Raw genomic sequence first — 27,155 nt, forward strand, 5'->3', positions numbered from 1 at the left:
GGGCTGCATGATTCATCCATGAGGTCGAGACTGGGGACAAGGTCTATGTGAATGCCGGGTCCATTAGTTTTGACGGTCCTTTTCAGGAATAGGACCGAGTGACATTTATTAAAGAACAAGGGCCCCGTGGACAGTATGCTGTGGCGGTGAAAATGGTCTCTAGCATCAAAGAGAGACAGGCACAGGAAGCGCAGTATTGCGTGCAGCCGTCTGCAATGATCGTAGTCCCTACAGAAAGTCAGAGGCGCCCTTAAAGGAAGCGGTGGCCACAATCGGGTCACGGGAGCAGGAAGCTCCAGGTACCATGAATCAGCCGCTGACAGAGGAAAGGAGCAGGAGAAAGAGCGGAGAGTCCTCCTCCAGCTGGTCTTCTGGCAACACGTTTATAATAATTTAGGACCAGAATGCGGCCCATTATTCCAGTCGCAAGGAGAGCAAGGAGTGAAGGCAGCCCCTAAAATGAACTGGATGTGCTAGTTGCATGGATTGAAGTGCAGGAGAGACTGTTCCGTATCTGTGAAAGGGTAGTGAGCCCTGGACGGGACCAGGACTTGGTGTCAGTGGTAGCCAGTATGGTCACAGTTGAAGGACTGTTGTTTGTTTTTCTTCTACCCCTTATCAAAGTTTACAGTTGTGGCCAAAAGTTTTGACACCCCTGCAATTCTGTCAGATAATACTCAGTTTCTTCCTGAAAATGATTACAAACACAAATTCTTTGGTATTATCATCTTCATTTAATTTGTCTTAAATGAAAAAACACAAAAGATAATGAAGCAAAAAGCAAAACATTGATCATTTCACACAAAACTCCAAAAATGGGCCAGACAAAAGTATTGGCACCCTCAGCCTAATACTTGGTTGCACAACCTTTAGCCAAAATAACTGCGACCAACCGCTTCCGGTAACCATCAATGAGTTTCTTACAATGCTCTGCTGGAATTTTAGACCATTCTTCTTTGGCAAACTGCTCCAGGTCCCTGATATTTGAAGGGTGCCTTCTCCAAACTGCCATTTTTAGATCTCTCCACAGGTGTTCTATGGGAGGCGGCTGATATGGGGGACACATCATACCTATGGAACACATTACAGGTAAGAGGAGCTAATTATAAAAGTCAATATTTTGGCATTACTGGGGGTCAGAAAAAGAAGAGCCACCTTCACAGAATGCAGCCTTAGTGCTGCTGAAGGTGGCTCTTTAACTGAAAAATGCCCCTGGGGGGTGACAGGTTCCCTTTAAGATGGGTCCCAGGAGCCAGGAGACCGAGGTCAGTCGGACCCACACTAAAGGAACTTGAATTCTTTTGTTGGGGGGCTCTAACCAAGTGGAGCCAGGGTCACGTTTGACCCTCAGCAGCATTGGACATAGGCTGTACTAACTGTATATGTTTTAAACAAAATCTAACAGTTTTAAGCTTACAGGTGCCGCCATGTTTAGGGATGACCATATTTTAGGAGGGAGGAGTGTAAGGAGGTGGCGGGGACCCTCACATTCCTCCTCTTCCCTGGACACTGTTCTCATGGTTACGTGTGGCACCTCATTGTTCACTAACATTATTATACTTGTTATGTACTGTAATGTGATATATCTGTCATGTACGATGTATAGGCTTAGGGCCAGGATAGGATCTTAGATAGTATAGGACCGTAGGGGGATTAGAATAGAGGGGGTCATCATAGAGAAAAGGAATAGAATAAAATAGATTAGGAGTGTTAGTTAGGTACAGTTAGCATAGAGGTTTGTCAGTAGGGAGGAGTCAGAGTTGAGCAGGGCAGAGCATAGGGATATAGTCAGGACACTTCCTGGATAGGCAGCAGAGCCCGGGCAGCCTTGCCAAGGGCAAGGTGCAAGGAGCAGTGAAAGAGACAGTCTGCCGGCTGTGGGGATAGAGCTGCTACAGCAGGAAGGGGTCCCAGGCTGAGGATCGTGCAGGTGGGCACCGGCTTAAGGACTGTCTCAAGAAGGATCCGGGGTCTACGACCGAGGCAGGAGTAGCTGAGATGTCTTTCCTGGAACCTTTCCGTATTGGAACCGGACAAGGGGATGGCAGGGAGTTGGTGACACTGAAGGCATTGGATAACACCCGAGCATGCTTGGATCAGACGTTATCCGAGAATGTTCGCTCATCACTAAAGACCATATACAGTGATACCTTGACTTACGAGTTTAATTCATTCTGAGACTGAGTTCTTTGCTTGTATATCAAATTAAATTTCCCCATTAAAATGAAATGAAATTAATCCGTTCTTCCAGCCCCCAAAAGCCACACCAATTATTTTATTAGGAGTTTTTAAAAAAGATTCATTAACAGCAAAATTAGCAGAAGAATTAACCAAAAAATAACCATTTTCCTATGAACAGCCCCATGTCAAATACATGCAGCATGCAGTGCTTAAAATAGAGTCCACCCCAGGAAAATGGCAACGTTGGTAATACCAAAAACCTGTGTGCAGCAAAAGATGGTAAGGTCCTGAATCCCAAGAACAGGTAAAAAGAACTGACAGGGCAACTCACTTTTTTAGGACCCATAGTCGAAGAATGAAGCAACGACAGAGGTGCTTGCACGGCAGGGTAACCACGAGGTGAGTGGTGTAAGCTTGCTCGATTGTAACTCAGATCTCGGCTCACATCATAAAGCAAAAATTGACAGAGCGACGGCTCGCATCTTGCAAAATTCATAAGTAGATGCACTCGTTAGTCAAGGTATTACTATAATGTACTGCTTTTTATAAATTTTATAGAAAACAGCAACTGCTTCTGTTATTTAGCCTTAATCCAGAGGCATGTCTAGGGGAGGGCAGGAGGGGAATCTGCCCCGGATCAGCTGGCAAGGGAACACCGTTGAGCCGACTCATCCGGCGGTCCGAGGAGATTTCCTGGAGGTTGCATTATGGGCCAGGCAGACTATGAGTCGGCTGTTCTCTGAGACGGATGTCAAGCTCAGAGAAGATGAAGTGCGCCGGATCCCAGTGATCAATTGTACTTGCATTTTTCAGACAGACTGAGCACAATTGAAGCCCTGACCACCGGGATATGGCAATGTCAGCAACGTGATCAAGTCATGTGATCACCCTGTTGACGTAATTCGCCAGCGCCTCAGAGGCGCAAACAGCATCGGTGCTAAGTGCTCCAATGGAACTGAAGAAACTGACGATTTATTGTAATGGGGTTGGGGAAGATTTGAATACACAGCTTGGGGGGCAAGGAAGAGATGTATGCGTATACAATATGGGGAGAGGGAAAATCTGAGACAGCAAATAAACCCTAACTAAAGTCTACTAAAATATAACCTTTATTGAAAAATTATACAATAATAAGATTAAAGTGCAATTAGAAATACAATAGTTGCTGACAGTAGAGGGATAAATTTAGCCAGACCATTAGCCAGCAGGATAGGTATACTGTATAAAGCAGTAGAGCTATCACTACTGGGATACAATTTCCCAGGTACTGGAATATAAGGTATTTATCTGGCCAATGGGATACAATTATCCAGATTTAGAGACAATGTATCAGTGAATATTCACTTACAGGATATAACTACACAGATTTAAGAGATAGAGGACTAAATAATAGTGTTAATAACAAGTCTCTACAGGGATACAGTTACCCCGGACAAAGCTCAACCTCTCTCTGTAGTGTTGTATATTGGTAATCGATGGTAATTGGTAATGCCAACTTGTCAGTTATTATGTGCGGAGACTGATCGGAATACTGACGGGCATGTTGTAGCTCGTATTCAGCTACTGCCCTCTGCTGCTCACAAACACTTGCCAACATATGTAATGTGGGGTTCCAGAGTATGGTCACGTCACACACCAGTGTGTGAACTGGCACTTGCAAGAGCTGCTGAAGCACTGCTAGATCAGCGGCAGCTGTCTTGTGGAAATGTGCGCACACGAGGCGTTCCTTCACAAGTAGCTCAGGCAAATCGGGGTGTTATGCCTGTGTGGTAACTCACTTGGGAAAATAGGTTATACACTAAATAGCTGCAACTGACCCTGACGGTTCTTGTACAGAATAGATCTCTTGGCACCACAGTCCCTAGTGGTGCCTACGGGGCAGAGCTAGCCTAACCACAGACTAGGAGATGGTAACTTGGACCTATCTGCCTAAAAGGCTGGCAAATTGCTTCATGTTCCTTCTAAAGAACTGGAGGGTAGAGCAGAATGTGAATTCAAGTAGTTATTCCTTCCAGATTGAATATTAGAACATCCATGGTGCAAGATTAAAATCATGTTCATTCTGACGCGTTTCTGGCTGAAGACCTTAGTTGTAAAATAATCTTGTACCATGAATGTTCTAATTTTTAACCTGGATGGAATAAAGGTGACTTAAATTTTATTTTATACTAGCTGAAGAGCCCGGCGCTGCCCGGGCATAGTAACTAACTGTGGTTAGTCATAACAAATTATAATTATCCTCCATTCCATAGTCCCATGCCCATATACCCATCATACATATCCTCCATCCCATAGTCGAGTGCCCATATACCCATCATACATATTCTCCATCCCATAGTCCCATGCCCATATACCGATCATACATATTCGCCATCCCATAGTCGAGTGCCCATATACCCATCATACATCCTTCATCTCATAGTCCAATGCCCATATACCCATCATACATATCCTCCATCCCATAGTCCTATGCCTATATACCCATCATACATATCCTCCATCCCATAGTCCTATGCCCATATACCCATCATTCATACCACCATCCAATAGGCCTGTGCTCATATACCCATCATACATATCCTCCATCCCATAGGCCCGTGCCCATATACCCATCACACATCCTCCATCCCATAGGCCCGTGCCCATATACCCATCATACATATCCTCCATCCCATAGTCCCATGCCCATATACCCATCACACATCCTTCATCTCATAGTCCAGTGCCCATATACCCATCATACATATCCTCCATCCCATAGTCCCGTGCCCATATACCCATCACACACCCTCCATCCCATAGGCCCGTGCCCATATACCCATCATACATATCCTCAATCCCATAGTCGAGTGCCCATATACCCATCACACATCCTCCATCCCATAGTCCCATGCCCATACACCCATCCTCCATCCCATAGTCCCATGCCCATATACCCATCATACATATTCGCCATCCCATAGTTGAGTGCCCATATACCCCTCACACATCCTTCATCTCATAGTCCCATGCCCATATACCCATCATATACATCGTCCATCCCATAGTCCCGTGCCCATATACCCATCATACATATTCGCCATCCCATAGTCGAGTGCCCATATAGCCATCATACATATCCACCATCCCATAGTCCCGTGCCCATATACCCATCACACATCCTCCATCCCATAGTCCCTTGCCCATATACCCGTCATACATATCGTCCATCCCATAGTCCCGTGCCCATATACCCGTCATACATATCCACCATCCCATAGGCCCATGCCCATATACCTGTCATACATATCATCCATCCCATAGTCCAGTGCCCATATACCCATCATACATATTCGCCATCCCATAGTCGAGTGCCCATATACCCATCATACATATCCGCCATCCCATAGTCCCGTCATACATATTCGCCATCCCATAGTCCAGTGCCCATATACCCATCACACATCCTCCATCCCATAGGCCCGTGCCCATATACCCATCATACATATCCTCAATCCCATAGTCGAGTGCCCATATACCCATCACACATCCTCCATCCCATAGTCCCATGCCCATATACCCATCATATATTCGCCATCCCATAGTCGAGTGCCCATATACCCATCACACATCCTTCATCTCATAGTCCCATGCCCATATACCCATCATACAAATCCTCCATCCCATAGTCCCGTGCCCATATACCCATCATACATATTCGCCATCCCATAGTCGAGTGCCCATATACCCATCATACATAACCGCCATCCCATAGTCCCGTGCCCACATACTCGTCATACACATCCTCCATCTCATAGTCCCGTGCCCACATACCCGTCATACATATCGTCCATCCCATAGTCCCGTGCCCATATACCCGTCATACATATCCTCCATCCCATAGTCCAGTGCCCATATACCCATCACACATGCTCCATCCCATAGTCAACCATTATGACATCATAATGAGCGGCGGCGGGGCTTGCAACCTATGATGATATCAGCGTCGCCATGGCAACTATTGTGACATCATAATGAGGGGCAGGGCTTGATACGCACCCACTGTTTCCCCAGTATGCAAAGAGGGGCATTATGACATCATAATGAGGGGCGGGGCTTGACGAGCGCACACTTTTTCCCCCGGTATGTAGATAGGGGCAAAATTGTTTGGTGAATTGGAAAACGTGGGGTTAAAATTTCGCCTCACAACATAGCTTAGGACGCTCTCGGGGTCCAGACGTGTGACTGTGCCAAATTTTGTGGCTGTAGCTGCGACGGTGCGGATGCCTATCCCGGACATACACACATACATACATACACACACACACACACACTTTGAGTTTTATATATTAGATTCTTCTGTGATGCGCTTCCTTTTCTTATGTATCTGTCACCAGTAGTCAACAGTTACTGGATTTAGTCATAACTGACTGACGAAGCGGCGATACACGTGGGGCCTCTTCCCACTCTCCCTTCTTGTCCCCCTCGGGACTTCTTGCCGCCCCCATGTCAGTGTCTGGCTTTCTCATTTTGGGTGATCATACTTTTATTTCATTATAGCATTCAGTCAGTTATGCCCATTTTTTGACGTCATCTGTATTGTTACAACTATTTTAGGGTGACTTCTTTGCATACATGCTTTGGTATATGTGGGAGTCTGTTTTTTGACTGTTTATACCTGTGCAATGGGAAATGATGTTGATTAGTCGCATCCTGCATGTACCATCACCCATTCTGTTTATATTTGTATTTATATTTTCATTTATCATTATCACCGTATGACACATGTATTTTCTTTCTGCATATGCTGGGGGCTGCCATTCACCCATTACATGGGTTGTATTTAAGGCTTATGGGCCTTTTGGGGAGTTTTAGGCTATTGGTTTGTTGTGTATTTTAAATGTTTTTAACGTTACCATGTCCATGATGAAATAAAGGTTTTTTCACTTTTTTATATACGGAGGTGTATACCGTGTTATTTGCCTTTTCTTTTTCTCCGTGTCTTTTGGCTTCATTAGTTTATAGGCTAGGTGTTGCACTCTATTTGGGATTATTATTGACATTAGTGTACCCTTTTTTGGTTAGCATTGGTCTCATACTATATACAAAGCGCTATGTGAGGGCTGATATTGAATATAGAGAGGATATGTGGGGGCTCATACTATATATAGAGAGGCTAGGTGGGTTCTTACAATGTATGTGGAGGGGCTATGTAAGGGCTCATACTGTATGTAGGAAGCTAGGTGTGAGCTCTTACAGTATATAGAGGTATAAAGGGGGCTGTATATGGGTTCACATGGGATGTAGGGGGTGTCAGCATATTTAATTCTACTCAATATTAAGTTATACAATTATTATTAATATAAAGTAATAATTAATATGTTATGGTCTCTCATATAGCCCCTTGGGAAAACTAATAGCCCAATCCTGGTATATAGTAACATTGTCTATAGTGTCCTCCCCTATTTACTGGCCATTTATCCTACAGCAGCATGTCCACCTCCACATCCAACCATCTATATAATCTAATCTTCTGTAATACTGGGATATATGGGTTACTATTGTTGATTTATCACTGTTCACATCAGTGGAAACTACTCCGGAATTACAATGTATGGTAATAATGACATTGTGGCATTTTTTGAAAGCTTTAAGAGGTCAAGATGGATAATTAGAGTCAATTTCATTTATATGGTAATGAATGGGTTGTATGGCCTGCTCTGGTCTCTTTAAATAACTGCTGCTCCTGCTGCTGATGTCACGGAATGTTGAGGTTTCTGGCTCCGCCCCCTTGCCTTATGACATCACACACATTGTGTATGGAGCTACAGAGCCAACATTCCGTCTGACAGTTGCAGACGGTGGAGAGAGCGGTAAGTCGGCTCTATGTCATCTCTTGTTCTGTCCTTCATTCTCTTCTATCATCTATTGCTCATGTATTTTTTATTCATTATGGAGTCTTTATTCCATATAATACAAGCAGGTCCAAAATAATTAGTGAACCCCTCAGATTAGGAGCTGTCCAAGCATTACAGCTCTTCCACCAATAGTAAAGGGAGATGTATAGGGTGTGACGGGATTTATCTACAAGCCCAGAAATGACAGCGATTTACCGATTATCCATCACATGATTCTGGCTTCTGACTTTCTTGCTCATCAGCTCCATAGATTAGTTATAATTGAGAGAATCCCCTCAGCCAGAACTGGAACATGACGACTTCTCGATTTTTAGGCCATGTATTGTTAGAGAATCATCCAAATCTGGGAGATTAAAGTTATATCCTGTAAAGGGAACACATGTAACCAGGGTGGATTGATTTAAATCATGCCGATTTAAATCATGATTTAAATCACGATTTAAATCAAAAGATTTTTTTCTATTTAAATCGGATCGATTTAAATCATGATTTTAATCATGATTTAAATCACTGATTTAAATCAAAAGGTTTTTTTTTTTAATATAAATCACGATTAAAATGAGAAGTGAGCAGTGTGCATGTGCGCCCATAGTTACACGGACGAAACTAGGGGCAACGATCTAACGCCAGGGTGAGGGGGGGACCCCAAAGTAAGTAAAAATCTTTTTTGTTTTACTATATGGCAATAGGTAGGTGTTTAAAAGCAGCATGTCTTAATTGTATAAACTATTAATAGCCTCCACATTTTGTTCATACTGCCCCTTTAATTCCACACTTCTAGCTTGGTTTCAGTTTTGGTTTAGTTTCTTTTTCCCTGCATTCAGTTGACATGCCCAAACTTGTTGGATAGTCAGCAGTACTTGGCTCAGGCTGTAGTAACATCAGCAGTGCTTGGCTCAGGCTGTAGTAACAATCAAACTTCATAAGTGATCTGTGTGAGCCATGGCAGCAGGTCGTAAGAGAGACCCTATTTGGGTTCATTTTGTTGAGATGCCAGCAGCAGATCTTGGAAAGAAAGGTGCAAGAGCAAAGTGCAAATACTGTCAAAAGGATATCCAAGGACTTGTTTGCCGTTTGAAATCACATTATGAAAACTGCAACCAGAAGGGAAATGAAGATGTTGATAGTGATACAACTAATGTCAATGAACCCCCACAGCTTCTTATGCACCAGGAGCCTAGTACTAGTGGTAACTAAGTCTGGCAATTAATTTACAACCTATTTTTTTAACAGACATTTTACTGGGATGGTTAAAGTCTATGAAAAGAAAAATTTCTAGCACTGGTAGTTCTGGAGTATAGAATTTAAATTTATGTTAAGGCAATATTTCACAGAAAATTAACGCTAAAGGACATGTGCACCTTTATTTTTTTAAGGTGCACATGTCCTCCCCCCGCAGCGCTCTTACCTCCGATCCCCGCAGCGCTGAGATCCGTGGCTTCGTTTTGACCGTCCGCCTCCCGTCCTCCGGTTGCGGCCTACTCGCAGTGATCCAGCGGCGTGACGTCAGCGGGCCGCACGCTCCATTGAAATGAATGGAGGCGCGCTCGCGGACGGGCAGAACGAAGCCACGGATCCCCGCAGCGCTGACATCGGAGGTAAGAGAGCTGCGGGGGGAGGACATGTGCACACTGTGACTGGCTGCACCTTAAAAAATAAAGGTGCACATGTCCTTTAAGTAAAAATAAAGTGTGTATACGCTTATTTTTTTTTTATTGTAGGCTGCAATTCACTTTTGAAGTCTGCCAAATTGACCATTTTAAAAAAAAAACATTTTTAAAACTTTTGTGACATAATTTTTTTCAGTTGCTGAGGCTCTGATATTAGTTACCAGTATTACAGCAACCTCACCGGAAACCTTGAGTAGCATAACTTTTGAGACAGCCCTTATAGGACGAGGACCATTACATTGTTCAAAAAGTTTGTTTCAATATTTTCGTTATATTTCTTCAAATACGCAGTCGATTTATATTTTTAATTTCTGTGCTTTCAGGGTCAAATATGGCTTGTGCTGCACGTGACAATCAATATCTGGGTACAACTTCAACAAAGCAGCCCAAAAAAAAACTTTGCGTGCAAAGTGTAGAAAAATTAATCTTAAAGACTACGACGAGCCAGAAAGAACATTTTGATGAATTAATTGCTAAATTCATATTTGCAACCAATTCTTCTTTCCGACTAGTTGAGCACCCACTGTTTGTACAAATGATCGAAGGAATTAGACCAGGCTACAAACCACCAAGTAGATTTGATATCTCAGGAAAACATCTTCAGGCTGTATACGACATAGAAAGAGCGGCTTGTACAAAATATTTGAAAGACAAGGTTGTTAACATGAGCTTGGATGGTTGGAGCTACATCCACAACGACCCCATAATTTGCACTTGTGTCACAACAGAAGATGGTGAAACTTACCTTACAGACACAATCGACACATCTGGAAATTCACATACTGCTGAATATTTACTTGAAATTGCTAAGAACTCAATTCACCAATGCCAAGAACAGTTTGGATGTAAAGTAAGGAGCTTAGTTACTGATAACGCAAGCAATGTGGCAAAAATGCGAGCGGAACTGGCACAGGATGACACAAATGTCATTACATACGGTTGTTCTGCCCATTTGTTGCATCTTTTGGCAAAAGACCTGCATATTTTGGGTGTCAAGGAACATGTTGTAGAAATTGTTAAATATTTCCGCAATAATCATTTTGCACATGCAACCTACAAGGAAATGGGAGGACTGAAGTTGGTTCTACCACAAGATGTTAGATGGAATACCTTGGCTGACTGCTTGGAACTGTTTATTAACAACTGGTCAAAATTACTGTCCATTTGCGAAACACATCGGGATAAAATTGATGCTAATATACGAAGCAAAGTATTAAATCTTGGTGTGAAGAGAAATGCCGAGGACCTTTTGGAAAGGTTAAAGCCAATATCGATTGCGTTGGATAAAATGCAGAAAGATACTGCAACCATAGCTGATGCCACAGAAGTTTGGAAAGATTTAGAAGGTTCTCTAGATCTCTTGAACCTCTCAAACAATGTAAAGGTTGCAATACAGCACCGCAAGGACCAAGCATTAAAAGAAGAACACTATTTAGCCAATATCTTGCATCCCATCTACAGAGGGAAAAAATTATCTGAGGCGGAAATCAACTCTGCAATGGAGTGGCTCGCCAATACTAACCATGACATTGTGGCAACTGTGCTGAAATTGAAGTGTGAATCTGCACCATTTCAAAAATACATGTTTGCAGATAACGTCGTTAATGAACTAAAACCACTGGACTGGTGGAAGTCGCAATCACTTGTTCTTCCAGCAAAGATAATAAATCTAGCTACTCAGCTACTGACTGCATCGGCTTCATCCGCAGGAGTAGAGAGATTGTTTTCTTCATTTGGTTTTGTGCACACAACAGTCCTAAACCGCTTAGGATTAGGAACTGCTAAAGCAGGACAACTGGTTTTCCTATAAAAAGTCCTAAATAAACAGTAGGCTTAAAGGACTGATGTATTCACTGAAGATGTTTGCTTACTTCAAACTTTAGAGATAGGCTATTGTTAAAAAGTACTTACTCTCTGTAGTTCAATTCTGAGTGTTTAATAGTGCAAATAAAAATTATTAGGTTTCATAATCAACTGTTTTAATATTTTTATTTGTGTAAAACAATTAGATTTGCAAAAAGACAAAGTTTTGCTTGTGTACAACTTGATTAAAAAATCTGATTTAAATCAAATGATTTAAATCAAAAAAATCTGATTTAAATCAAAAAAATCTGATTTAAATCAAAAAAATCTGATTTTTTTAAAAAAATCAAGATTTTTATCCACCCTGCATGTAACATGAAGATAACTATGTAATTGTCGGATGTCATTGAGACATATAGTAATATACAGTCCAGATCAAAAATATAAATCCAACCAATATTGGGAAATCCTTGCACAACACCGATGTATATACATATTAGCTCCATATGCAGTAAAGCTAGTCAAATCTTCCCCCACATTGGAGGATTCATAGCGTTTGATCTCTAGTATATTGGGCAATGTACTTCCATGGAAGGGAGGTTCTTGGCTCCGCCCACATTAGCTCTTATTTGTCATTTCACGGAATGTTTTGGTGGTTAGTTTTGCCCCATAAGCTACTACTTGTGATGTCACCAAATGTTTTGGTTGTTGGCGTCACCTCCATTAGCTTCTACTTGTGATGTCACTAATGAGGATAGTAGCCCTTCAGAAGACAATGGCGCTTGACTGCCTGTTAGCAGGTGAAGGGGGCACTTGCGCTGTTATAGGTGAGCAATGCTGCTCCTAGAAGATGCACGATTCAATAATGGATAAAGGAAAGGAGCTGCAGCAAAAAGCTGGAGATATATCCAAGGAGGGATGGAATCCCTTTTTCTGGATGGGGTCTATCAGAGTTGGGTTAAACAATTTACTCTCAACTTTTCAAAAGCCCACACAGTATTGGTAGTGATAGGATTGATGGTGTTGAGCTTGATTGCCTGGAAATTATTAATGTGATGTGATTCTCACTGCAGGAAATTAATTATATATTGGAGCCACTGGAAGACACAGGCGGAAGAGGGACACTGTGCATGAACAATATATGGATCCTTTGCAGCCCAATAACTCATCATAACGCCCAATTTCATCTGCTTTGGAGGTTGAAATGGGTCCCCTTACCTCTTGGCCCGTGGGCAATTTCACAATTTGTACCAATAACATGTCCAACCCTGTCCACCCCTGAATAGTACCATAGGAAGGATGACTACAGCTACAGAGGTGACCGTCTGATAGCCTAGGTCGACTACCCACCTCTCCTGAAGACCCTTTCAGCTTTTTGAGACTTGGGTGGAGGACATCATCTCTGAAAATAGGGTCCCACAGCTGTACCCCAACAGTTTGAGCAGACACTCCTAGATGAGTAAATAGCCTGAGATCAGAAGGGGCGCATAGCCCCTCACTGTGTCACTGAGGATGATAGCATTCTCCAGGGATTACTCTGGACTGTTTCTTGTGGTGGGATGCAGGTCTGGACAGCTGTCGTCATCCTATTAGATAGATAAGAATTAATATATGTGTGTTTATGCTTTAAAAGTAATCTGTCACCCCCCCCCCCCCCCCGAGACGTATATGACCTATTAATATGGGCATACAGGTAATAGAAATGTTACGTTAGACCTACCTGTATGCCTCATATTAATGGTCTTGTGGATATATTATGTCTTTATGCTAAAGATCAGCCCAATAACTCATCATAATGCATAATTGTATCTGCTTTGGAGGTGGAAATGGGTCCCCTTACCTCTTGGCCCGTGTGCAATTTCACAATTTGTACTAATAACATGTCCACCCCTGAATAGTACCATAGGAAGGATGACTACAGCTACAGAGATGACCGTCTGATAGGCTAGCTTGACTACCCACCTCTCCTGAAGACCCTTTTAGCTTTTTGAGACTTGGGTGGAGGACATCATCTCTGAAAATAGGGTCCCACAGCTGTACCCCAACAGTTTGAGCAGACACTCCTAGATGAGTAAATAGCCTGAGATCAGAAGGGGGCGCATAGCCCCTCACTGTGTCACTGAGGATGATAGCATTCTCCAGGGATTACTCTGGACTGTTTCTTGTGGTGGGATGCAGGTCTGGACGGCTGTCGTCATCATATTATATATATTAATTCTTATCTATGTGTGTTTATGCTTTAAAGGTAATCTGTCACCCCCCGAGACGTATATGACCTATTAATTCGGGCATACAGGTAATAGAAATGTTAAGCTAGTCCTACCTGTATGCCTCATATTAATGGTCTTGTTATTGAGAAATGTTACATTTTTTTAACGTTAATGAGTTCTTCCAGGCACTGGGGCTTGCATTGCCTGGAAGAAATCCCTGCCTTCTCTCTTCATTGTAATACTAACACCCTCTCATGCACGGCAGTTTTGGCCCTGGAATCCCACTCCTGCGCCCTGCACTCCCCCAGAAATACATATCTCATCCTCCCTTCTATGGGTACTGCACTCAGGGATCTTCTGCACAGGTGCCGGCGCCTTCCGCTCCAGTAATCTCTGGTGTGAGCGCCGACAAGGTGCATGGCTGAGGCGCAGGATTCTGGGGCTATTACTGGCGCTGATGGGAGGAGGGTAGTATTGTAATGAGGAGAGGGGGCAGGGATTTCTTCCAGGCAGAGAATGCCCCGGAGCCTGGAAGAAATCATTAATGTAAAGACAGAATATAACATTTCTCCACAACAAGACCGTTAATATGAGGCATACAGGTAGGACTAGCACCTATTACCTGTGTGCCCATATTAATAGGTCATATATGACCTTGGGGGGGTGAGAAGTTTCCTTTTAATATAGATTGACTGAATACTTAGATGAAATGGCAACTGTAGGTAGCCAGGAATGGATGCCTGACATCCCATGATCTATGTAGACTAGCTCCATACTTCATGTAGGCAGGAACAGGGCCGCCATCAGGGCATTACTGCCCTTACTAGTGTATGGTGCCCGGTGAGCAGGAACAAAGGGGGGGGGGGGGTCGGACCTACTTCAGTTCCTTAGATTGTGTGCAATACTCTTTGTTGTTTTTATATTATGTTTCTCTGATCTCACAAAATGACCTTATTTTCATTGTGTTATATGTTATTGTTATATGTGTTGTTTCTGTTTTGTCTGTTTTCTTTGTTTTCTCTTTTGTTATTGTCACTGTAATTTTGCACTTTATGTAATTGACCAAAGGATTTAACTAAATGACTCCTATGAAAATAGATTTAGCTAGCAAAATATTTAGTGGGAATGTGTTATGAAGCTTTTATGTTTTGGGCATTGTCCACTCTCTAGTTATCATAATTAACCAATGAGTATATTATTATTATTTATTATTATAGCACCATTTATTCCATGGCGCTTTACATGTGAGGAGGGGTATACATAATAAAAACAAGTAGAATAATCTTAAACAATACAAGTCACGACTGGCACAGGAGGAGCGAGGACCCTGCCCGCGAGGGCTCACAATCTACAATTATATGAGATGATTAAAAGGCATTTAGTGCAGAAATTCAGCATAGCCTATATTTCTATTTCCCATATTTCATATTTGTTGCTGTAATTCAAGAAAGGCCATATTAGTAAGAGCCCTATCATCTCAAACACATTCGTGACCAATAACCAGAACATGGCTAATCCTTTTAATCATAGTTAATAAAGTTTTGCAAGAAAGTATGTAACCCCTTATATCATAAAATAAACAGAAACAACTTTTCAAATAGACTGGCACTTCCAGAAGAGATCCCTTATTAGCAGTCACCTCATTATCATAACAAGCAGGATTACAATGAGAGATAACAGGGTACACCATTCCCAGTAGGTAATGTCACAGCTCACCTCTTCCCCCTTCCTGCACAATGACATCTGCATGTAATGTCACTAAACGTAAGAACATGAATAGAAAACTCTCCCAAGGAAATAGAGTCCCCTATAATGTGTTATGATATATATACACATGTAAATGTCCAATATCCATATCTCCAAACAGGCAAGAGAGCAGCTCCCATAAATGTTCAGGAAACAGCATACAATAATCTGCAATCAGAAATACAGATTATACAAAAAAGATTATAACAATAGGATTTCAATTAGTTTAAAAAATGTATGTGACACATTCCCTTAAAGAAAAACAAATAGAAAATATTCCTAATAAGATGATTGGATATTTTAAGAAACGTTTAATAGGTTAGAGTAGAGTAGGGCCCTGCCAGAAGAGTCTACCTTGTCGTGGTGGCAGGCTTAAAAAATCCGTTGGTCAAAATAAAAGCTGATGGTTATGTATGTGATACAGTTCCATGGGAACAGTTACTGTGTGATTGGTGAGGATGGGGTAGAAGAGTTTTTCCAGGAGTGGGTGGTGGGACTGTGGAAAGTTTGAGGGGTGTAGGTGGGGCTTGAGTGGAGGCAGAACTGAGGTGGAGCCTGGACGGAGTCTCAAGGGAGCCCAAAAATTTTGCCAGTATGGGGCCCTGAAATTCCTTTTGGCAGCCCTGATCAGGAACATAGCTTACATAATATGTGATGGTTTCATTATCACAATGGTGAGATAATGTGAAAGAAATGATAACTCCATTGTCTTACCCTTGATCTTAGTATCTCTTGGTACATGTATCAGAGATAGAATAACTGTTGTTGCTTTGCGATAGTTCCTTATCCCATTTTCCTTTATTTTCCCTTGTTTCCCCTTTTTTTTTCCCTTTTCTTTTCCTTTATTTTGTTTAACTCTATTTTGTATAATAATTAGCGATGCCGGATGAACCCGGCCGGACGGAGCGCAAAGAGAGGGGAATGTAGATTTACAATCTTCTTTTATTAATGTAGTCCAATGTGATTAATATAAGAAGATTCTAAATCTACACTCCCCTCTCTTTGAGCTCCGTCCGACCGGGTTCATCCAGCATCGCAACCTCCTTCCTCTTTGGAGGCACCCGGCTGGAGCTGCATTGATCTCCCCAGAGAAGGCACGGCTGGCGCTCCTCTGTGACCGTCATTACCTGGATTGTATAATAATTAGGATATTTTCAATAAAAACAATTTGAACAGGATATAGAATATCTGCCTGGTAAAAAAATGCTTTTGTGACTCCTTCGTGAGCATCATGTGCTAGAGAAGAGCCCCGTCCGGCTGAGCCAAGGTGAAGGGTGATGATGGACTTTATCTGGTCACTTCACATTCTTCATGGTGCCCATCAGGAGGTGGCCAGTGGCTGTGATTTTTTTTCTCATGCTGAATTAGTATGAGATAGAGAGTACAGCTCTGCTCTGCCCCATGGTATAATATTGGGTCTAGCGCGATCTGATAAGACATCGGATAGTTCTCGACCATATCATATAGTTATGTGAACGAACTCTCATTGTAATAAACTAATTTTCTTTTCATTTGGAGCAGCTGTGATCATGTTGGCTTATTATCCCAAACAGGAGCCTCCGCTCAGGGCCGTGTTTAGAGTTTGTGCTGCCCTGGGCACTTTTAGTGCTGCCCCCCATTGATGAGGATGACTAATGCAGACACTGTTGTCAGGGACTTAGGCTACTGTCACATCAGCCATTTATGCCATTCGCGGCAGATCCGGCAAATGCTGTATTGCTGCAACGGAAAACAACGCTGCTAGCTGTGATTTTTTGTTTCACTGCAAGTTCAAAACCGCAAGTGCAGCACATGTTCGCAATTCCCACAGAACCCCTTTCTGCCATGTGACGTACTATCCCGTCCATGTGCCCTGGGACTTCATTCCCAGGGACGGGATAGTAGGTCACAGCGATCAGCGGCCCCCACGTGGTGAGCGCTGCTGATCGCGGCCGGGTGTCAGCTGATTATCACAGCTGACACCCGGCACAATGTGTCAGGGGTGGTCACGGACCGCCCCCGACACGTTAACCCCTTACACACTGCTATCAAACACGATCGCGGTGTACCGGGAGTTAAAGGGAAGCATCGGCAGGGAGGGGGCTCCCTCTGTGCTTCCCTGAGCCCCTCACAGCAGCGCAATGTGCAGCGCTGCTGCGGGGGGCTCTATCCCTGCAGGTCCCCGGATCCAAGATGGCGACGGGGACCTTTGGGGGCCTTCAGGGAGCCGGCTTCCTCAGTGCCTGCAAAGTGCAGGCATGAGGAAGTCTGCAGCACTGCCTGTGACAGATCGCTGATCTGTCACAGTGATCTGTGATGTGACAGATCAGCGATCTGTCACAGGACAGTGATGTCCCACCTGGGACAATGTAATAAAGTTAAAAAAAAAGGTGTAAAAATAATTTAAAAAAAAATCGCTAAATAAATTTAAAAAAAAAAAATTCCCTAATAAATTCATTTTTTGGAAATAAAATAAACCCAAAACAATAAAAGTACACATATTTGGTATCGCCGCGTCCGGAACGACCCGCCCTATAAAACTATCCCACTAGTTAACCCCTTTAGCGAACCCCTTAAAAAATAAAAATAAAAAACTAAGCAAAAAATAATGATTTATCATACCGCCAAACAAAAAGTGCAATAACGCGCGATCAAAACGACGCATATAAATATCCATGGTACCGCTGAAAACATCTTGTCCCGCAAAAAACGAGCTGCCACACAGCATCATCAGCGAAAAAATAAAAGTTATAACTCGCAGAATAAAGCGATGCAAAAATATTTTTTATATAAAATTGTTTTCATTGCATAAAAGCGCCAAAACATAAAAAATGACATAAATGAGGTATCGCTGTAACCGTACTGACCCGAAGAATAAAACCGCTTTATCAATTTTACCGCACGTGGAATGGTGTAAACGCACGCCGAAAAGAAATTCATGAAACGCTGGTTTTAGTTCATTCTGCGTCACAAAAATCGGAATAAAAAGCGATCAAAAATTGTCACGTGCCCGAAGATGGCACCAATAAAAACGTCAACTCGTCCCGCAAAAAATAAGACCTCACATGACTCGGTGGGTCAAAATAAGGAAAAATTATAGCTCTCAATATGTGGTGATGCAAAAACTATTTTTACAATAAAAAGCGTCTTTTAGCGTGCAACAGCCGCCAAACATAAAAACCGCCATAAATAGTAAATCAAACCCCCCATTATCACCCCCTTAGTTAGGGAAAAATAATAAAATAAAAAAATGTATTTATTTCCATTTTCCCATTAGGGCTAGGGTTAGGGGTGTGTTGGGGTTCGGGTTGGAGTTAGAATTGGGGGTTTCCACTGTTTGGGCACATCAGGGGCTCTCCAAATGCAACATGGCGTCTGATCTCAATTCCAGCCAATTCTGCGTTGAAAAAGTCAAATGGTGCTCCTTCCCTTCCAAGCTCTGCCATGCGCCCAAACAGTGTTTTACCCCCACATATGGGGTGTCAGCGTACTCAGGACAAATTGCAAAACAACTTTTGGGGTCCAATTTCTTCTGTTACCCTTAGGAAAATAAAAAATTGGGGGAAAAAATATCATTTTTGTGCAAAAAAATGATTTTTTTATTTTCACGCCCGGGCGTTATAAACTTCTGTGAAGCACTTGGGGGTTCAAAGTGCTCACCACACATCTAGATAAGTTCTGTGGGGGGTCTAGTTTCCAAAATGGGGTCACTTGTGGGGAGTTTCAATAGTTTAGGTACATCAGGGGCTCTCCAAACGCACGACACCCGCAGACCATTCCATCAAAGTCTGCATTACAAAACGTCACTGCTTCCCTTCCGAGCACCGACGTGTGCCCATACAGTAGTTTACTCCCACATATGAGGTATCAGCGTACTCAGGACAAATTGGACAACAACTTTTGGTTCCAACTTCTCTTGTTACCCTTGGGAAAATAAAAAAAATGGGGACTAAAAGATCATGTTTGTGGAAAAAATACGATTTTTTTATTTTCACGCCCAGTCATTATAAACTTCTGTGAAGCACTGGGGGTTTAAAAGTGCTCACCACACATCTAGATAAGTTCCTTAGGGGGTCTAGTTTCCAAAATGGGGTCATTTGTGGGGGGTTTCACTGTTTTGGTACATCAGGGGCTCTCCAAACGCGACATGGTGTCCGATCTCAATTTCAGCCAAAAACGTCAAATGGCGCTGCTTCCCTTTCGAGCTCTGCCATGCGCCCAAATAGTCGTTTACCCCCACATGTGAGGTATCAGCGTACTCAGGACAAATTGCACAATAACTTTTAGGGTCCTGTTACCCTTGCAAAAATAAAAATTGGGGGTGAAAAGATCATTTTTGTGGAAAAAATATGATTTTTTAATTGTACGGCTGTACGTTATAAACTTCTGTGAAGCCCTTGTGGGTTCAAAGTTCTCACCACACATCTAGATAAGTTCCTGGGGGGGTCTAGTTTCCAAAATGGGTCACTTGTGGGGGGTTTCCACTGTTTAGGTAATTCAGGGTCTCTCCAAACGTGACATGGCATCCAATCTGAATTCCAGCCAATTTTGCATTGAAAAAGTCAAACGGCGCTCCTTCCCTTCTGAGCTCTGTCATGCGCCGAAACAGTGGTTCCCCCCCACATATCAGGTATCAGCGTACTCAGGACAAACTGCACAATAACTTTTGCAGTCCAATTTCTCCTGTTACCCTTGGTAAAATAAAAAAAATTGAATCTGAAGTATTTTTTTTGTGAAAAAAGTTAAATGTTCATTTTTTTAAATATTCAAAAAATTCCTGTGATGCACCTGAAGGGTTAATAAACTCCTTGAATGTGGTTTTGAGCACCTTAAGGGGGTGCAGTTTTTAGAGTGGTGTCACTTTTGGGTATTTTCTATCACATAGACCCCTCAAAGTGGCTTCAAATGTGATGTGGTCCTAAAAATAAAATGGTGTTGCAAAAATGAGAAATCGCTGGTCAACTTTTAACCCTTATAACTTCCTAAAAAAAAAAAGTTTTGGTTCCAAAATTGTGGTGATGTAAAGTAAACATGTGGGAAATGTTACTTATTAAGTTTTTTGTGTGCCGTACCTCTGTGATTTAAGGGCATAAAAATTCAAAGTTGGAAAATTGTGAAATATTAAAAATTTTCGCCAAATCTCCGTTTTTTTCACAAATAAACGCAAGTTAATTGAATGAAATTTTACCACTAACATGAAGTACAATATGTCACGAGAAAACAATGTCAGAATCACTGGGATCCATGGAAGTGTTTCAGAGTTATTACCTCATAAAGTGACAGTGGTCAAAATTGTAAAAATTGGCCTGGTCATGAACGTGCAAACCACCCTTGGGGGTTAAGGGGTTAACTGACCCAATTTAGAAAATAGGCATAAATGGATCAAAGCTAAAGCGGAATTTGACCTTTAGCTGGACAGACTAGAAAGAATAAGGGGGAACCAAAAAACATCTGAATTTTTAGATACGGTAAGGCTAGTTTCACATTAGCGTTTTTTTGCGCAGCGCATCGTGCGCATAAAAAACGCAAAGAAAAACGCAAAACAAACGCGCGTTTTTTTAACATCATGCGCACGCTGATGCGTCAAAAAAACGCAGCGTTGCTTGCGTTTTACATGCGTTTTTGCATGCGTTTGCTTTTTTTTATGCACATGCGTTTTTAGGTGTGACATTTTTTCCATTGTCTAGAGAACATTCTAGACTTGTTTCACTCAAAAACGCATGCGCAAAAAAACGCAACCGTGCGCAAGACCATGCTCACGCATGCGTTCCCATAGACCAATGTGTTGTTTTTGCGCATTCCGTGCGCAAGCGTGCGCATGCGTTTTTTTGCCGAGACAGGGCGCACCAAAAAATCCAACATGTTGCGTCTGGCGCGCCTGGCGCAAAAGACAAAAAAATGCATGCGCACGAAGACGCAACCGTGCGCAAGACCATGCGCACGTCATGTTAAACATAGGTGCGCAGTGCGCATGCGCACGGGTGCGCACGATGCGCAGCGCACAAAAGCGCAAATGTGAAACCAGCCTAATAAGGCTGGTTCATTATTGGCTCGCTTGGCAAAAGGTCGAACACCTATGATATTTATAGGTAGCTTGAATGATCACAAAGGTTCACCACAAACAGACCCAAAAATCATAAATGACAGCTGGCATAAATACTATAACACATTGTATGAACAAGAACCAGTAGATGGAGAAGAGGGGAAGACATTCCTAGACAGACTATCCCTCCCAACAGTCTCAGAAGGTGAGAAAGATTCAACTCTACAATAAGAAAGGAAGAGATACTAGACACTATTAACTCCCTGAAAAATAGCGAGGCCCCCGGACCAGATGGGCTGCCAGGGGAGTTCTGCAAAACATTAGTAGAAGAGGTTTCTTCTCCACTGGTGGAAGTTTTTAATCAAATCCTAAAAGAAAAGGTATACCTGCCAACAGGAAATACGGCTAATATTAAAGCACACCACCATGTAAAAGTTTAGGGTCACTTAGAAATTTCCTTATTTTTGAAAGAAAAGCAGTTTTCTCTAATGAAGCTAACATTAAACGATTCAGAAATACACCCTATACATTGTTAATGTGGTATATGACTATTCTCGCTGCAAACGTCTGGTTTGTAATGCAATATCTTCATAGGTGTATAGAGGCCCATTTCCAACAACCATCACTCCAGTGTTCTTATGGTACTTTGTGCTTGATAACTGTGTAAGAAGGCTAATGGATGGTTAGAATACCCTTGAAAAACCTTATGCAAGTATGTTAGCACAGCTGAAAACAGTTTGGCTGATTAGAGAAGCTATAAACCTGACCTTCCTTTGAGCTAGTTGAGAATCTGGAGCATTACATTTGTTGGTTCCATTAAACTCTCAAAATGGCCAGAAAAAAAAGAACTTTCATGTGAAACTTGACAGTCTATTCTCGTTCTTAGAAATTCTATATAAGAAATTGCCAAGAAAACTGAAGATTTCCTACAACGGTGTGTACTACTCCTAGAGCAAAAACAGGCTTTAACCATAGTAGAAAGAAAAGTAGGAGGCCCCACTGCACAACTGAGTAACAAGTACATTAAAGTCTGTAGTTTGAGAAATCGATGCCTCACAGGTCCTCAACTAGCAGCTTCAATAAATAGTACCCACAAAACGCCAGAGTCAACGTCTACAGTGAAGAGGCGACTCCGGGATGCTGGCCTTCAGGGCAGAGTGGCAAAGAAAAAGCCATATCTGAGACTGGCTAATAGAAAGAAAACATTAATATTGGCAAAAGAACACAGACATTGGACAGAGGAAGATTGGAAAAAAGTGTTATGGACAGACGAATCCAAGTGTGAGGTGTTTGTATCACACAGAAGAACATTTGTGAGACGCAGAACGACTGAAAAGATGCTGGAAGAGTGCCTGACGCCATCTGTCAAGCATGGTGGAGGTAATGTGATGTCTGGGGTTGCTTTCTTGCTGGTAAAGTGGGAGATTTGTACAAGGTAAAAGGGATTTTGAATAAGGAAGGCTATCACTCCATTTTGCAACGCCATGCCATACCCTGTGGACAGAGTCTGATTGGAGCCAATTTCATCCTACAACAGGACAATGACCCAAAGCACACCTCCAAATTATGCAAGAACTATTTAGGGAAGAAACCGGCAGCTGGTATCCTATCTGTAATGGAGTGGCCAGCGCAGTCACCAGATCGCAACCCCATTGAGCAGTTGTGGGAGCAGCTTGACCGTATGGTACACATGCCAAAGGTCTGCAATGCTGAAATTGCTGAAAAGGGAGCATTCTTTGACGAAAGCAAAGTTTAAAGGAGAAAATTATTATTTCAAATAAAAATCTTTTTTTCGAACCTTGTCAATGTCTGGACGAGATTTTAACCCCTTACAGACCGCTGACGGGATAGTACATCAGCGGTCAGTATCTTCTGCTTTGATGTGGGCTCCGGTGGTGAGCCCACTTCAAAACCTCGACATGTCAGCTGTTATAAACAGCTGACATGTGCCGGCAAGAGGCGCGGGCGGAATCAAGATCTGCCCGCGCCTATTAACTAGTTAAATCTCACTGTCAAACACTGACAGCGGGCATTAAACTAGTACTTCCGGCGTCCAGCCGGAAATGAGCGTATCACCAACCCCCGTCACGTGATCGGGTGTCAGCGACGCGTTGCCATGACAATCAGAGGTCTCATAGAGACCTCTATGGTTGTTGCCGTCAGATTGCTCATAGCAATGCTGTATTACTGCTACATATGGGCGATCTGCTCATCTCCCATATGTAGCAGAGCCGATCAAGTATGGCATGCTTCTACTCTCCCTTGGAGGCTATTGAAGCATGCCAAAAATAACAAAAAAGTGTTTAAAAATGAAAGAAAATAAAACATAAAAATTCAAATCACCCCTCTTTCGCCCCAATCAAAATAAAATTAAAAAAAAAATCAAACCTACAGATATTAGGTATCCCCGCATTCAGAATCGCCCGATCAATAAAAAAAGGATGAACCCGACTGCTAAACGGCGTAGCGAGAAAAAAAATCAAATGACAAAATTACGTTTTTTTTGGTCGCCGTGACATTGCATTAAAATGCAATAACGGGTGATCAAAAGAATGTATCTGCAAAAACGTGGTATCATTAAAACCATCAGCCCGGTACGCAAAAAATAAGCCCTCACCAAGCACAAGATCACGAAAAATGGAGATGTTACGGGGCTTGGAAAATTGTGCTTATTTTTTAGCAAATTTTGTATTTTTTTTCACCACTTAGATAAAAGAGAACGTAGACATGTTTGGTATCTATGAACTCGTAATGACCTGGAGAATCATAATGGCAGGGCAGTTTTAGCATTTAGTGAACCTAGCAAAAAAGCCAAGCAAGAAACAAGTGTGGGATTGCACTTTTTTTGCAATTTCACCGCACTTGGAATTTTTTTCCCGATTTTGAGTACAAGACATGGTAGAAGCAATGGTGTCGTTCAAAAGCACAACTCACCCCGCAAAAAATAACCCTCACACGGCCATACTGACGGAGAAATATACAAATTATGGCTCTGGAAATAAGGGGAGCGAAAAACGAAAAAAGCTCCGTTTATTAAAGGGAATCTGTCACCCCATTTTAGCCCTATCAGCTGCGGCCACCGCCATCAGGGGCTTATCCACAGCATTCTGTAATGCTGTAGATAAGCCCCCGATGTAACCCGAAAGGTAAGAAAAACACGTGAGATTATACTCACCGGGGGGCGGGGGGTGTTGCAGTCCGGTCCAGGGCCTCCCATCTTCATACGATGACGTCCTCCTCCTACCTTCTCCCTCGGCTCCTGTGCAGGCGTACTTTATCTGCCCTGTAGAAGGCAGAGCAGAGTACTGCAGTGCGCATGCGCGGGACCTCTGTGACCTTCCCGGCCCCTCGCACTGCAGTACTCTGCTCTGCCCTCAACAGGGCCAATAAAGCACGCCTGCACAGGAGCCGAGGGAGAAGTTAGGAGGACATCATCGTATGAAGATGGGAGGCGCCGGACGGGAAGGAGACACCAATCGGACCGGACTGAACGCCGGGGTGAGTATAATCTAACGTGTTTTTCTTATCTTTAGGTTACATCGGGGGCTTATCTACAGCATTACAGAATGCATTACAGAATGCTGGAGATAAGCCCCTGATGGCGGCGGCCCCAGCTTATAGCGCTAAAATGGGGTGACAGACTCCCTTTAAGGGGTTAAATTAATTTGGCAACTCAATAGATGAATAAAAGTCGGAGTTTTCATGGAAAACAAAATTGTCTGGGTGACCCCAAACTTTGGAGCGGTCGTGTATTACACAAGCGATTCCCCTGAGGATTAATAATCCTCCCTGCCCCCTAGATGAGCCCCCAGAGGTGGAGGGGGTAACATGGGGCCACTTGTGGGGTCTCTGCTGTTCTGGTGTCAGAGCTCTTCACACGGCGTCCACCGTCTATCCCAGCCACAATGGCGCCCCTTCCCTCCTGAGGAGTGTCCGGCCCCTTATGGGGTATCGGCGCTCAGGGGAAATTGTGGAACAAGTGGTTTCTGTTTTCTCCTCTTCTCCCGTGTGATAATTACAGACTTGGGGACGGAGCGACATTTTACTGGGAACATTTCATTCCTCCGCTCAATGTTACACAATTCTGTGACCCCTGAGGGTTAATAATCCTCCCTGCCCCCTAGATGAGCCCCCAGAGGTGGAGGGGGTAACATGGGGCCACTTGTGGGGTCTCTGCTGTTCTGGTGTCAGAGCTCTTCACACGTCACACGGCGTCCGCCGTCTATCCCAGCCACAATGGCGCCCCTTCCCTCCCGAGCCTGTGGGGTATCGGCACTCATTAGACACGGCGCACTGTGCGGCCTCAGCGCTCCTGTCACCTTTAGGACAATGATATATTTGGGGCTAAAGTGACATTTCTGTGAGGAAAACCGTAAAATTGTCATTTCTTCCTTCCACATTGCTGAAATTCCTGTCACTGTCCGAATTCAGAGATTGTCCTGTCAGAAAGGAGAAGACAGGGGGCGGAAGGGTTAATAGGACTTACAGGAGGAACCGGCCCAGAAAGCAGAAGGTCCAGGAGCGTCCGCCACATATATGACTGCTCTGTGCACACAGGACCTGTGGTGACGTCATGCCCATGTGACCAGAAGGGGCGGCGCCACCTCCTCCATAGAGCAGACGGGAGGAAGCTGTGGCCCCGCCCACACTGTCCAGCATCTCCCCATAGGAGAGAAGTGTGGACGACAGGAAGTCACACCGTCACCAGGGGGAATGCAGCTTGTGGCCCCTAGAGGGGAATTTTCTTCATCTTATTCCAGAAGCCATGTTTTACCAAACTGAAGCTTTTTTTTTTTTATTCAGAATTTTTTTTCCCCCTTTTTTTTTAGTTTTTTTTTTTTTTTTTACAGATTTAATGACAAAACTTAAAAATAAATAATAATAAATTTTATTTTTATAGCGCTGACATATTCCGCAGCACTTTACATTTCAGAGGGGACTTGTACAGACAATAGACATTACAGCATAACAATAATCACATAGATTATAACAGATACCAAGAGGAATGAGGGCCCTGCTCGCAAGCTTACAGTCTATGAGGAAAGAGGTAGACACGAAAGGTGGGTGGTAACAGTTGCCCTGATTGTATGGACCAGCCATAATGTTAAGTGTGTAACAGTACAGACACAGAGGGCTAATGGATGCATAAAGCATGTGGGAACATGACGCGGGGAACCTGGTTATGGTAAAACTTTTGGCTGTGCCACACAGGGATAGATTAGGTTAATGTGTTGAGGCGATAGGCCAGTCTGAATAAATGTGGTTTTCAGGGCACGCTTAAAATTGTGGGGATTGGGGACTAATCGTATTGACCTGGGAAGTGCATTCCAAAGAATTGGTGCAGCACGTGTAAAGTCTTGGAGACGGGAGTGGGAGGTTCTGATTATTGAGGATGCTAACCTCAGGTCAGCAGAACGGAGGGCGCGGATAGGGTGGTAGACTGAAACGAGGGAGGAGATGTAGGGTGGCGCTGAGCCACGGAGAGCTTTGTGGGTGAGGACTTCCCGCCTCTCTCCACGCTCCCAGCATCTTCCGGTCCCAGTAATCCTTTGCGAGAATGACTGCAATGACGTCGCGGTCTCGGACCGGACGATGCCGGGAGCGTGGAGAGAGGCGGAAAGGCTGC

General features: G+C 43.2%; 1 protein-coding gene and 1 long non-coding RNA gene across 2 annotated transcripts in view; both read right to left on the reverse strand.

Moving 5' to 3' along the window:
• LOC141082449 (gastrula zinc finger protein XlCGF66.1-like) overlaps positions 1–27,155 on the reverse strand; it is a 533,652-nt gene that overhangs the window by 383,091 nt on the left and 123,406 nt on the right. The window lies entirely within an intron of this gene.
• LOC141082302 (uncharacterized) lies at positions 712–26,297 on the reverse strand. The gene is made up of 2 exons (XR_012230496.1): positions 26,016–26,297; positions 712–1,071 (listed from the first exon to the last, which is right to left on the reverse strand). It is a non-coding gene; the product is annotated as an uncharacterized lncRNA (long non-coding RNA).

This window comes from Dendrobates tinctorius, unplaced genomic scaffold (assembly GCF_039654945.1).
Source record: "Dendrobates tinctorius isolate UK_male_01 unplaced genomic scaffold, ASM3965494v1 ptg000017l, whole genome shotgun sequence".
Lineage (NCBI taxonomy): Eukaryota > Metazoa > Chordata > Amphibia > Anura > Dendrobatidae > Dendrobates > Dendrobates tinctorius.